This window comes from Pongo abelii, chromosome 1, assembly GCF_028885655.2.
Source record: "Pongo abelii isolate AG06213 chromosome 1, NHGRI_mPonAbe1-v2.0_pri, whole genome shotgun sequence".
NCBI classification, from domain to species: domain Eukaryota; kingdom Metazoa; phylum Chordata; class Mammalia; order Primates; family Hominidae; genus Pongo; species Pongo abelii.
Window position 1 is genome coordinate 126,391,302 of NC_071985.2, and position 13,606 is coordinate 126,404,907.

General features: G+C 36.5%; 1 long non-coding RNA gene across 2 annotated transcripts in view; it reads right to left on the minus strand.

The window, feature by feature from the left end:
* The window catches only part of LOC129049857 (uncharacterized), a 67,241-nt gene that overhangs the window by 39,653 nt on the left and 13,982 nt on the right, over nt 1-13,606 (minus strand). Inside the window, exon 2 of one of the 2 annotated variants that reach the window (XR_008513239.1) lies at nt 7,837-8,139. The exons of the other annotated variant lie outside the window; for it this stretch is intronic. This is a non-coding gene — a long non-coding RNA (uncharacterized LOC129049857). The remainder of the gene's footprint in view (nt 1-7,836; nt 8,140-13,606) is intronic. 2 annotated transcript variants of the gene reach the window in all.

Here is a 13,606-nt window from a genome sequence, read left to right on the forward strand (position 1 = left end):
CATTAACATTCTCTACAAATGTAGGTTTCTGGTTCTCTCTCTCTCTCTCTCTCTCTCTCGAATATCTTCTGAAACTGACCACAGCCAAACTTCTCATCTTGTCACAGTTCTTGAGCTTGGAGAATATTGTACTTATTGGTCTCTATGTCAGACACATGTCTTCCTCAACTTAATGTTTACCACTTGTGGCAAAATGAAAACTACTCTTAACTGGGTTGTTTCTCCTTCCATATTTGTCTACAAATTATGTAATTTTTTTCTGACTTCATCTCACCTTGTAGAGTTTTACTAAAAGCAATGATCACATCCCATTTTTGCAACTTATGCTAATAAATTCCTCTATAACAGAAGTCCCTAACCCCAGGGCCACTGACCGATACTGATTCATGGCCTGTTAGGATCTGGGCCTCACAGCAGGAGGTGAGCAGCAGGCAATAGAGCATTACCACCTGAGCTCTGCCTCCTATCAGATCAGTGGCAGCATTAGATCTCAAAGGAGCAAACCCTAACGTGAACTGTGCGTGTGAGGGATCTAGACTGCTCACTCCTTATGAGCATCTAATGCCTGATCTGAAGTGGAGCAGTTTCATCCCAAAACCATTTGCCTCCTCCCATTCCCAATACATGGAAAAATTGTTTTCCACAAATCCATGTATTAGTGCCATAAAGGTTGACGACCTCTGCTTTAAAATACATAAAAAGCTTAGTGGTAACATAGTCTATCTTTTGTGTTAATAAAGACAATAGGATTACAAAGAGACTTATCAGTTTCACTTCTACGGTATCTATTTCTTCATCAACCGCCCATCTTCTGAGACAATTCCACACATTTCAGATTTATGTTATTTTAGCACTCCATCTCCAGGTAAAATTTTCTGTAGCAGTAAATTTTAACATATTTACACATCTGTTCTCATACAACCGTGTATTTACATTAAAAATGAAATAAGGTAAATAATTTATACAGAATCTACGCTAGGTAAGGAACTTTTAGAACAACCCTCTTGTTAGATTAACAATGCCAAGTATAAATAACAAAAATATTTTGCATGCATGAATAGATTTCAGAAGTCAGGAGAAATAACTACAGGAAATGCAATATATTTCCACCTACAGGTAAAACTAATTTTTGTTTCATTTAACCATTCTGAATGTTGAATCATTTATGTTAATTCTATGTTAATTTAAAAACAGTTGGTTTATTGACACTGTTACGTCTTAGAAGTCAATAGTGAGAACACAGTAAGAAATTTTCAATTAAAACAATGATATATTAAATTTGGTTATTGATTATTCTGCTCTGATAGGCACTAGGTTTGGTCTCTTGACAAACGTCCACAATCGCATGTACCTTTCTTCAAGACATGATTTGAGATTTAATTATGACAGCAAGTACAATTTTTTTAATAATGTGCAACTTTATTCAAATTATTAAGCTGATCACCAACTGGTTTATAACGCATCAGTTCCCAGCCTAATGAACCATATATCCTTGTCAATTTTAGTAATGTTTTGACAGTTTTTGCCTCAGTGCCTTTGAATTACAAGTGTATACATGCATTGCTTATTGCTATCATATGTCTCTCCCTAAGGATATGGTAGGTCATGATTTCTGATTTTGAATTGTTTAGGCAATAACATTTGATTATCCTATCAAAGGAAAAGACAAAAATGTAGTTTCATGATCTCCATTAACATCTTAGTCCATTATAAAAATCAGATATAAATAAGTTATTTAAATATTTATATGTATGGCAAAAATACGTGCATTTAAAAACATAGTATTGATTGCACCCAAGATAGTCCAAAAAGTCTTTTCAGCAGTTGTACAATGTAAAAAGCTCTGTAAAGCAAATTTTAAAAATAATCTATTTGATAGCAAAATTCATTCTGAATTAAAATGAGGCTATTTATTGACTTTATTTATTACACCAAATGTGTATATTATTAAGTTTTTGTTAAAGAATTTTAATGTGCTTGGTCATGGGGTGCTGTCACAGCCTATGCCATGGGTGGTAATTAATATTTAATATATACACTAAAATAATCTATGTATTTATATAGATCATACATATAGGTTTATGAGTATACACAGCTTATCTGATGTACATGTGGATATAGATATTAATAAATATATATGAATTATAAAATATATTGGACCCCCAAATTCTAGATAAGAGATTGTGAATGTGAAAAATAGAATGAAACACAGAAGATTATCATTGTAGTTCAAAAGGTAGGTACTGGCAATTTCTTGTCCTTCTATTTAATACATTTCTGGATTACTTAAAAGTAATTGTAAGCAAATTATTTTATATATACAAACATAAAGGATAAAGCTAAATCTTTTGTTAAAGCTATCCACTGAAAAAAAAACCTTAACTCATAAATAATTATTAGCTTGTATTTCCATTTATAGCTCACATTTTCCACCAAATTCCCTGCTGTACTTCTAATCACTGTACTATTTGACCATCATTTCCTCTGGTCTTGTAACTTGACTACATCTATTAATAGTATGCTGATATTCAGGCATGAAACCTCAGTCAGACTGGACACCAGTTTCTTGCTTGCTACTTGTATTAGTCTGCTCTTACATTGCTATGAAGAACTACCTGAGACTGGGTAATCTATTAAAAAAAAGAGGTTTAATTGATTCACATTTCTTTAGGCTGTATAGGAAGGATGGCTGGGGAGGCCTCAGGAAACTTACAATCATGGTGGAAGGTGAAGGGAAAGCAAGCACATATTACATGACTGAAGAAAGAGGAAGAGAGTGGTAAAAGGGGAGGTGTCATACAGTTTTAAACAATGAGTTCTCAGGAGAATTCACTCACTGTTATGAGAACAGCAAGGGGGGACTCTGTCCTCATGATCCAATCACCTCCAACCAGGTCCCTTCTCTGACACTGGGGATTACAATTAGACATGAGATTTGAGTGGGGTCACAAATTCAAACCATGTCATTTTATTCCTGATCCCTCCAAAATCTCATGTCCTTCTCACATTGCAAAGTAAAATCCTCCTTTCTCAAAAGTCCCCCAAGTCTAAATTCATTTCAGCATTAACTCAAAGTCCATAGTCCAAAGTCTCATCTGAGACAAGCAAGTCCCTTTCATCTATGAGCCTCTAAAATTAAAAGCAAGTTAGTTACTTCCAAGATACAATAGAGGTTTAGGCATCGGGTAAATACGTTCTTCCAAGAGGGAGAAATCAGCGGAAACAAAGGGGCTACAGGCCCCACGCAAGTCTGAAACCCAGCAGGGAAATCATTAAATCTCAAAGTTTTGAAATAATCTTCTTTCACTCCATGTCTTATATCCAGGCAACATGATGTAAGGGGTGGACTCCAAAGGCCATGGGAAGCTCTGCTGCTGTGGCTCTGCAGGGTACAGCCCCTGTGGCTGCTTTCAGAGACTGGCGTTGAGTGCTTGTGGCTTTTCTAGGTGCACAATGCAAGTTGTCAGTGGTTCTACCATTCTGGTGTCTGAAGGATGGTGGCCCTTTTCTCACAGCTCCAGTAGGCAGTGCCCCAGGGGGGACTTTGTGTGGGGGCTCCAACCCCACATTTTTCCTCTGCACTGCCCTAGTAGAGGTTCTCCATGGAAGCTGTACCCATGCAGCAGACTTTTGCCTGGTCATTCAGGCATTTCCATACATCTTCTGAAATCTAGGTGGAGCTCCCAAGCCTCAACCTCAACTCTTTCCCCTCTGCACACCTGCAGACTTAACACCATGTGGAACCTGCCAAGGCTTAAAACTTGCACCATCTGGAGCAGAGGGCTGAGATATATCTGGAGCAGCGAGCTGAGATGTATCTGGGCCCTTTTAGCTATGGCTGGTGCTGGAGTGGCTGAAATGCAGTGTCCCGAGGTTGCACAGAGAACTGTGGCCCTGGACCTGGCCCATGAAACCTTTCTTCCCTCTTAGTCCTCCAGGCCTGTGATGGGAGGGGCTGCCACAAAGGTCTCTGAAATACCTTGGAGGCATTTTCCCCATTGTCCTGGCTATGAAGATTCTGCTTCTCTTTATTTATGTCAATTTCTGCAGCCAGCTTGAATTCCTCTTCATAAAATGGGTTTTCCTTTTCTACGACATGGTCATGCTGCAAATTTTCTCAACTTTTATGCTCTGCTTACCTTTTAAATACAAGTTCTAGTTCCAGATCATCTCTTTGCTCACACATATGAACATGTGCTGGTAGAAGCATACACGTGGCATCTTGAATGCTTTGCTGCTTCAACATTTCTTCTGCCAGATACCATAAATTATCATTCTCAAGTTTGAAGTTCCACAGATTCCTAGAGCAGGGGCACAATGCTACCAGTCTGATTGATAAAGCATAGCAAGAGTGACCTTTACTTGAGGTCCCAGTAAGTTCCTCATCTCCATCAGAGACCATGTCAGCTTGGACTTCATTGTCCATATCACTATCAGCATTTTGGTTACAACAATTTAACAAGTCTCTAGTAAGTTCATAAAGCAGTTAAATGGAGGAAAGGTACTCTTTTCAACAAATGCTGCTGGGTTAATTAGAAATACATAGTCTAAAAAAAATTACCCTCAACATAAGCTTCAAATATCACAGAAAAAAATTATCCAAAATTGATCTCAGACTTAAATAAAAGATAATAAAGCTATGAGACATTTTAGAATAAAATGCAGGAGAAAATTTTGAGGGCCTGGAACTTGGTAAAGATATTTTGTAGGTGAAACAGAAGGCATGATCCATAGACAAAAATTAACATATTGAACTTATAAAAATTAAAACCTTTAATCTACCAAAGAGACTATTCAGATGGTGAGAAGACTAGCTACAGTCATTTACATGAAAAGAGAAATTAACAGACATTTCACCAAAAAGGAAAAACACAAAGACAAGTAAGCACATGAAAATATATTCAACATCATTAGTGATTAGGCAAATGAAAGTTAAAACCACAATGAAATATTATAACAAATATTACAAAAATTAATAAGTTATAATAGTGACAATGTAAAATGCTGTAGAGGATGCAGAGAATTTGGAACTCATACATTGCTGATGAAAATGAAAAATGGTACAGCCATTGTGGAAGTGGGTGTAACAATAAAAGGTAACACCAGGGAATTATTTGTAATGGGACAGTTTTAGTGTGGTGGTGGTTACATGAATGTACACATATGACAAAATTGCATGGAACTACATACACATACATATGTACCTACACATACAAGTACTCATCTAGGAAGACAGTGCATGAAAAACTGGGGCAATCTTGAATAAGGATCTTACCAATGTAAATTTCTTGGATTTGTTATTGTATTAGAGTTATATAAAATGGTATTAGGGAAAATGGTGTAAAGAGTACAGTAGACCTCTCTGCATTGTTTTTGCACAATCTATATTATTTATGCACAATCTATAGTACCATACTGAATGGGTAAAAGCTGGAAGTATTCCCCTTGAGAACTGGAACAAGACAAAGATGCCTACTCTTAGTTGCAGTTATAAGCTGCAAACAATTCAGGCTAGTGATTCTCTCTTGGGGCAGGAAAGAAAATGTTAATGTTTGTCATATTTTATTTATTGGACACACATTTTTATCTTTTTTATTTATTTATTTATTTATTTATTTATTTTCTTTTATTATTATTATTATTATACTTTAGGTGTTATGGTACATGTGCGCAATGTGCAGGTAAGTTACATATGTATACATGTGCCATGCTGGTGCGCTGCACCCACCAACTCGTCATCTAGCATTAGGTATATCTCCCAATGCTATCCCTCCCCCCTCCCCCCACCCCACAACAGTCCCCAGAGTGTGATGTTCCCCTTCCTGTGTCCATGTGTTCTCATTGTTCAATTCCCACCTATGAGTGAGAATATGTGGTGTTTGGTTTTTTGTTCTTGCGATAGTTTACTGAGAATGATGATTTCCAATTTCATCCATGTCCCTACAAAGGACGTGAACTCATCATTTTTTATGGCTGCATAGTATTCCATGGTGTATATGTGCCACATTTTCTTAATCCAGTCTATCATTGTTGGACATTTGGGTTGGTTCCAAGTCTTTGCTATTGTGAATAATGCCGCAATAAACATACGTGTGCATGTGTCTTTATAGCAGCATGATTTATAGTCCTTTGGGTATATACCCAGTAATGGGATGGCTGGGTCGAATGGAATTTCTAGTTCTAGATCCCTGAGGAATCGCCACACTGACTTCCACAAGGGTTGAACTAGTTTACAGTCCCACCAACAGTGTAAAAGTGTTCCTATTTCTCCACATCCTCTCCAGCACCTGTTGTTTCCTGACTTCTAGAATGGACACACATTTTTAAATCAAATATGACAACATGTTAAAATTTGTAAGTGGTGAATGATGCATGTGATGGTATTTCTTTTGCTATTTCTATACTGTTTTGTAGGCTTAAAATATTTCATGGAAATAAAATTCTATTGGATAGTATTGTATAAATGGAATAATTTTGAAACCCATCTCACCCTTGAGGCAGTTTTCTATGAAAAAAAATCCAACAGTAAATCATCTTGTTTAATCATAAAATTTAGTATACATAAAATCTGCTTAAAATAAGGCATACATATAGATAGATTGATGAGTTGCACAGTGGACACATCAGGGCAATTATGTGATTTCTATACTTCTATCTCATAATTTATGTTAGATATGTTTTTCTTATCATGAAATAAATATTAGACCAGGAAAAAGACATTTTTACTAATGGAGATGTTTTTCTTATGAGGAATAGCTTGATTTTATGAACATATTTTAGTGTTTCTATTATCAATTTAATGAAAATTAAAATATTGCATTCTTTTAGACTTCATGGTTTTTAGATTTATTTTTCCATTTGGAATCAACTATTGCAAAAGGAGAAAATGTTCAGAGGATGTAATAACAAAAAAAAATTATTTCATTTAACACTGGAATTCTGACAAGTTGATATGAAGATGAGCTAAAATTGCTAGTAATGTCTGTGCATAACAGCTGTGCTTACACTCTGTGTAGGAGTTGGAACTAAGGGTGAACTGCAGAGCTCAGAAGTACCTCTGGAGAAGTAGTTGGAGGTGAAAAAGAGTCTGATTTGATTTAAATCAAATCGTGTCTTTTTCGTTGTAATTATAGTTGCCTGCTGATCTCAAAAAGGATAATCTCTTCATAGGTTGCCACAAAAGTCAAGTCCCTACTTTATCCTCTTAGCTGGTTTAGAGAGGACAACACAATCTAAATTAAACTTAGGATGCCTGTACATAGACTCCCCAAAAAATAATCAAGGTGAAAATAATTTATAAGGTTGGTAATCACCATTGCTATGAGATTATTCTACACACCCATCAGGAAAACTAAAAAGTGAAACAAATGAAATGACAAGATTAATATCAATTACCTGCAAGTATAGGAAGCACTTGATTTTCACTCTGTTTTTGGAATTGTAATTTGTTATAACTGCTTTGGAAAATTGCCAGTGTCTATTAGTGCTGAACATATACATATTCTATAGATGCAATTCCACTCCTATTCACCAGAGTATGTGCACCAAAAGGCACATTCAGGAATATTCATATCACTATTTGTAATAGTGAAAAACTTGAAACAACAGTAGAATAGATAAATAATCTGAAATGTAATTATATTGATACAGTAGAATACTACAGAGCAACAAAAAATGAATAAATTATTGCTATATACAACAACAGGAATAATTCTCACAAATATAATAGTAACTGAAAGAAGCCACAACCAGAAGGATACATGTTACATTTACTAGTTTTCCATTGCTACACAAAAATTGTCACAAATTTAGCATCTTAAAATAACCTATACTTACTATTTTGTAGTTCCCAGGAATCAGGAATTTGGGAATAGGTAGCTGGGTCCTTTGCTCAGGGTGTCACCAAGCTGAAATTCAGATGTTGGCTGGAACTGCAATCTTATTTGGGGCTTTCAGTACTCTTTCAGACTCATCCAAGCTTTGGCAGAATTCAGTTCCTTGCAATTATAGAACTAATGTCCATGTGTTCTTGCTAGCTGTTGACCAGCTTTTTTGCTGGCTATTGGCCAACTCTCAACTCCTGAAAGTCACTTTCTCATAAGAAGCCAGTGTACTTCTTCAAGGTTGGTAGGAAAACATCTACGGTTTTAATGTTTTGAAATTCTCTCTTAGTAAGGGCTCAGTCACTCTTAAAGTTCTACCTGATTAAGTCAAGTTCATCAAATATAATCTCCTATTGAATAACTTAAAATCAACTAATTAGTAACATAATCACAGGAATTAAAATCCTGTTATATTCACAAGTCCTTGCTGTACTCAATGGGACTGTACAGGCCTTTAATACATAAAGATGGAATTGGGAGCCATCTTAATTCTGCTTATTTGTACTATAATGTAACTTTACTTATATAAAGTTTAAAACCCAGATTTCAGGGGAAAAGTCAAAACTTTGATAACCTTTAAGGGGGAGTAATAATGGTTGGGATGGAGTTCATGAAAAGCTTCTAGGGTGCTAATAATCTGGAGTTTTGCTTTTTTTTTAACAGAGTGAATACAAGGATTTGTTCATTCCTTAAGCTGTTCAATTATGATTTGTGCATTTTTGGCATGTATCATTATAATAAACTTCATTATGTTATAATTCCATTGAGTTTTTTATTTTAAAAAAGGAACCGAAATACTACAGTGTTGCGAGAAGTCAGGGACCCCGAACAAAGGGACTGGCTGGAGCCGCGGCAGAGGAACATAAATTGTGAAGATTTCATGGACATTTATCTGTTCCCCAAATTAATACTTTTATAATTTCTTACACCTGTCTTTACTGCAATCTCTGAACATAAATTGTGAGGATTTCACCAACATTTATCAGTTCTCAAATAATACTCTTAGAATTCCTTATGCCTGTCTTTAATCTCTTAATCCTGTTATCTTCGTAAGCTGAGAATGTACCTCACCTCAGGACCACTGTTGTGTTAAACTGTACAAATTGATTGTAAAACATGTGTGTTTGAACAATATGATATAAGTGCACCTTGAAAATGAACAGAATAACAGCGATTTTAGGGAACAAAGGAAAACAACCATAAGGTCTGACTGCCCACGGGATCGAGCAGAATAGAGCCATATTTTTCTTCTTGCAGAGAGCCTATAAACGGATGTGCAAGTAGGAAGATATCACTGAATTATTTTCCCAGCAAGGAATATTAATAATTAATACCCTGGGGAAGGAATACATTCCTGGGGGTAGATCTATAAATGGCCGCTCTGGGAGTGTCTGTCTTCTGCAGTTGAGATAAGGACTGAAATACGCCCTGGTCTCTGGCAGTACCCTCAGGCTTATTAGGGTGGGGAAGAAACCCCACCCTGGTAAATTTGAGGTCAGACTGGTTCTCTGCTCTCGAAGCCTGTTTTCTGTTTATCAAGACAATATGTGCACAGCTGAACATAGACCCTTATCAGGAGTTTTTGATTTCGCCCTTTGGCTTGTGATCTTAGCTTTGCCCTTCGCCTTGTGATCTTTATTGCCCTTTAAAGCATGTGATCTTTGTGACCTACTCCCTGTTCATACACCCCTCCCCTTTTAAAGTCCTTAATAAAAACCTGCTGGTTTTGTGGCTCAGGTGGGCATCACAGTCCTACCAATATGTGATGTCACCCCCGGAAGCCCAGCTGTAAAATTCCTCTCTTGGTACTCTTTCTCTTTATTTCTAAGCCAGCCAACACTTAGAGAAAATAGTAAGAACCTACACTGAAATATGGGAGAGGGGGTTCCCCCAATACTACAGTTTCCTTGTTTTCCAAAAATATACATAATTGGACATACATAGAATATAGTAGCATTCTCAGTTAAGATTGAGCAGGGACAAATTACTTATAAGTGAGGAGTTATTTGATGGTGGTAACTCATATTTGTAGTGTAACATATGTGATAGTCAGTCAAAATATTTTTGAGTCCACTGTAAAAAAAAAACAAAAAAACACAAACTTTCAATTCCAAATACAAGTGGCCCTCTTTTTTTTTTTTTTTCTTTTTTTTTGAGATGGAGTTTCACTCTTGTTTGCCAGGCTGGAGTGCAATGGCATGATCTCGGCTCACAGCAACCTCTGCCTCCCGGGTTCAAGTGATTCTCCTGCCTCAGCCTTCCAAGTAGCTGGTATTACAGGCATGTGCAACCATGCCAGGCTAATTTTTGTATTTTTAGTAGAGACAGGGTTTCACCATGTTGTTTAGGCTGGGCCTGAACTCCTGACCTCCAGTGATCTGACCACCTTGGCCTCCCAAAGTGCTCGGATTAGAGGCATGAGCCAACACACCCGGCCATGTGCCCCTTTTAAAAATCCTTCCTTAATGTGCATAGTCAGAATGAAATATTAATGTACACTGCAGAAAAAATGCTGTGCTACAAGTCCAATTTGCACAAGTCAATTGACGATTGACTTTCAGCTTCTGTTAAAGGCCCTGCAAAAAGGATGACTAAGCTCTATTTTGGCTCAAATGTTAGTTTACTGGTGATGATAGGAGAGGTGTAGTCAATAAGTGTCACTGCCTCATGATTATTTGGGAATTGTCAGTTCTGTATACAATTAGTTACATACCGTATAAATTCCATTGTCCCTGCCTTTTTACTTTTGAAACATTACTGTGCAATTAGAAATTTTTGTTTTAATTTAGCCTTGCAAAAAAATGAATGATGCTGCCCCATATGTGTCATTAATTTTGGACCTCAAATCCCAAATAGTGATGAGTTTTGCTAAGTATGCTTTCTCCTATAGCCTACTCATATATTTTTTCCCTCTTAGAGTTTGTACTACTGGGTATGGCAGTAAGGTAGATGTCCTTGGGTTCTCATTTCATGTTTGAGAGAATTTTCTCTTAACCCTCCTAAAACCCTCAAGCATTGTATTTCATTCCATCTAATTATTAAACCCTCTATTCTTCAGTTATGGCTATCTTCCAAACTGTATCATTCCTCCTCATTTTTCCATGAGTTATGCCCTAGCTCAGAATCACTCTCCAATTACTTCTGTCATAAGTCTTGGTGTAGATAACACCACATCCACCTGACCTCAATTTTATTAAAATAATCTTGTCTTCCACCATACCCGAACCACTCACTCCCTAGATATTCCCATTACCAATAACTGTAGCCCCTCGGCAACATTTATTCTTTGCAGCTCATTTTCTGACAGTTTGCGTCTAGTTTCTATTTTTGTGTATTTGTTTTCCTTTCTAGGATTCTGGCTGGACCATTCACCCTATATTCCATTGATCCTATCAGTTTTCACTGTTCCTTATCCTCTTAATATCCCCTCGGTTTTGTTTAAATTTTATGGACAATAATCAAAAAATATACTTTGTATGGTTTTTTATTCTCCTACATCTCTTATGCTACACTGCATTTGCTTAAGTATATTTAACTTCAATTGACCACTTATTCACTGACCTACATCTATGCAGCTGAACATGGCTGGAGAAAACACATAAAATTGTTAACTGTTTTCATTAGAAATACATTCCCATGAAACTCAAATGGTCCATTAACTCTACCAGGCAGTTATACAATATTCTTGAGTCCATTCACTCCCCATTCCTCAAATTCCAAACACCACCTTTTCTATTATTGAGACGATGACTTTGATCTATCTAAAGCCAATTATTTCACTTCAACACTAGATTTCATCAGTGGCACAACGAGTTAGCAGATCACCAAAGATACATCCTTTCTGTCCTTAGTAAATAATTTGGTAAGAATTCTGCCCAGGCTGAGGTTGTATTTCCTAGCTCCCCTTGTACCAAGGTGAAAGCCATGTTATAAGTTTTCACCAGTGGAATGGGGGGAGAAGTCATATGTGTCTTTTTGGGCAAGTGACTAAGTAGCAAGTATGTCTTCCCCATGCTGTCTTTTTCTAATCACTGGTTGTGTCAAAAAAAAGAACTCTTAGGTCTTAATGGGTAGAGTGAGGGACAGGATTGATGGAGCCTCCATGCCTTGACAACTTGTGTGAATAGTAACCTGCTGAATACCCTCATGAGAGAGTGGAGTGAACAATAACTAAACTTCTATTGTGTTAAGTAACAGAGGCTTCTTTTTAATATGGGTATCAGAGTAAGTAATGCTAATTAATTTATGCATATCTCCTCTGGCATCATTCCAGCAATTTTTTTCAAATTTTCACTCTTCACTGGAATGCTAATATTTCTCTCATATTAAAAAATATAAACGAAATTTATTTCCCATCAGCTCCCAATAAATTCCTTGAGCAAATTATTTATACTCACTGTGTTTCTTTTCACTTTATTTTAATGTCACTCCAATTAGGCTTTCGTCCCTACAGCTCCATCAAAATTTCTCTCCATGAGGTCAGCAATGACCTTCGACCAGCTAAATCCAATAGTAGATTCTCAGTTCCCATCTTAATTTACTTACTAGCCACATGCTAACAACTGCTCCTTTTTTCCTTGCTACATACTCTTCACTTAGCTTTTAGGACACCAGGTTTCTTGGGTTTTCTTCTGCTTTACAAGTCACTTCTCAGGCTCTTTTTTTTTTTTTGGCTGCTCCTTCTTTTTACTTTGAAAGTGTCAAGTCAGTTTGCCTCAGAGATCAGCCTTGTTTTCTGCTCTCTATGAATACTTACTCTCTGAGTGATCTTATCCACTCTAGTAGCTTTAAGTGTTGTCTACATGACATTGACTCCTAAATGTATATTTCAAGCACAGATCTCTCCTACACTACAAATTTCTGAAGCTATCTGACTATACAACATTTTCACTTGGAGTTTGATAGACATCTCAAACTCAAAACTATTTGAATCTACAGTCTTAATTTTACCAAATCTCCCTTCCCATAGCTTTGCTGAGAAGTCAGATGTAATTCTTATCTTTGTTCTTCTTTATGTAAGGGGCTCCCTACTCCCCTATGGCTTCTTTCAAATTTTTTTATTTGTCTTTGATTTCCTGTCCAGTGTAGTTTTGTTTTGTTTCGCATTTATTCTGCTTGGCGTTCTCTTGGATTCCCGGATTTGTGGTTCTGTGACTGGCAATAATTTTGAGAAGATCTCAGTTATTATTGCACTAAATATTTCTTCTGTCTCTTTCTCTCTTTCTGCTTCTTCCTATATTCTCATTACACATGTGTTGCACCTTGTGTAGTTGTCCCATGTTTTGGATATTCTATTTTGTTGTTGCCATCTGTTCTCCTTTGCTTTAAAGTTTTGAAAGTTACTATTGATATACCCTAAAGATCAGAGATTCTTTCTTCAGCCATGCCCAGTATATTAATGAGCCATTCAAAGGCATTCTTCATTCCTGCCTTAGTGTTATTGATCATTAACATTTCTTTGACTCTTTAATTTTTTTTATCTCTCAGCTTACATTGCCCATCATGTTGTATACTTTTTCCATTAAGCCCTTAGTGTGTTAATCATAGTTGTTTTAAAGTCTCTATCTAATAATTCCAACATCCCTGACATGTCTGGTTCTGATGGTTCCTCTGTCTCTTCAAACTGTGTGGTTTGTTTTTTTTTTTTGCCTTTTAGCATGCCTTGTAATTTTTTGAAAGCCAGACATAATAGACTGGGTAAAAGAAACAGGCAAACAGGACTT